Consider the following 1,440-nt stretch of genomic DNA (forward strand, 5'->3'; position numbering starts at 1 on the left):
GTCTTTCATATTGGTGTAGGTCCTAGTATATTTTCTTACTTCTTTGACCAGCTTATTTTTATATCCTTTGCAAGCACTCTTAATTGAAGAAAATAAATTCTCTAAAGGACCTCATGATAAATGATAACCCCAACAATACAATTAAAGCAGATACAGTGAGCAGTTTCAGAAGGCTTTTTCTTCTAAAATACCAATGGCATTCCCTAGAGCAATAAACATAGAATTAAAAATTGTTTGAATAAGTAGTTTCCATGCATCAGGGAAATAACAAAATATCATCTTCTTTGAAAACTCTGGTTCTCTTCCTACATTACCCATTTCTCTTAGTGCCTTCATTTACCCAGACTGGAAACTTCAGGGTGAGAATAGAATGCAAGTTTAAGAGCTGGAAGGATCTTCAAAAGCATCTAGTTCAATTACAATCAACAAGTGAGAAGGTTCAATTTCCCATCTCTTTTCCTTCAAAAACATTCTAAGGCCCTCCTTTTTTCTAGCTTTTCTCTCTTGGCTTTGGAGACAGTATTACAACTTTATCTTCTCTGTTAACACTACCAGAACTTCATATACAGGCTTAGTCTTTTCCTGAATATCATCCAATATTTCCAAAATCAAACTTAAAATCTCCAAAAAAGTTGTACTGCTGAGAGTTCCAACTCAATAAACACAAAATAATTTGGGTTTCATCTTATTCATACATTTGGTTACTTAATGGACATGTATGGAATGTCTATTATGTGCTATGTGCTCTCCCAAGTATGCAAGAAAAGAGTCTCAGCCTCCAACAGTTCACTGAGTGGTTAGATCAATAGACATGGGACAAAAAATAGACACAACCCCTGTAACAAGCACCAGTACAGAAAGGCACAAGGCAAAGTCTTAGTCCAGGGGACCCAAGGGTGTACTCTGGAGGGGTAAGGGTTGCTATTAAGGAAAATTCCCTGGGCAATAAAGGCTTGATGGGAGAGGTTCACTAGGAGGCGTGATTGAGTGGGGGAAAAATATTTCAGGCAGAAAAAAAAAAAAAAAACATGTAAAAGGGAAATACATGAAATACTATGTGAAAATGAAAGTAGTTAGGTGTTCAAGAACAGCAAAAGCTAATAATTATTTCCAAGTATAATGAGAATAAAATTATTGATAAAGGTATAAAGTTCCCATCCATCCCCTGCCCCATGTGTCTATTAAAAAGAGTTTTAGCTTAATTCCAGGTCTTTGTACATTTTATTAAAATACTTTACTCTGTCTTCTCTGTTGTTGTTGTTGTTATGTGCCGTCGAGTCAGCCCTGACTCATAGCAACCCCTTCTTGGGTTTCTGAGGCAGCATCACTACGGAAGTAGTATTGCCCAACCTTCCTTCCGAGGAGTGGCTGGTGGGTTTGAACCGCCAGCCTTCTGGTTAGCAGTCAAGTGCCTTAGCCACTATGCTACCAGAGCTTATA

This window comes from Orycteropus afer, unplaced genomic scaffold, assembly GCF_000298275.1.
Source record: "Orycteropus afer afer isolate SDZICR_OR568_19922 unplaced genomic scaffold, OryAfe1.0 scaffold00005, whole genome shotgun sequence".
Classification (NCBI taxonomy): domain Eukaryota; kingdom Metazoa; phylum Chordata; class Mammalia; order Tubulidentata; family Orycteropodidae; genus Orycteropus; species Orycteropus afer.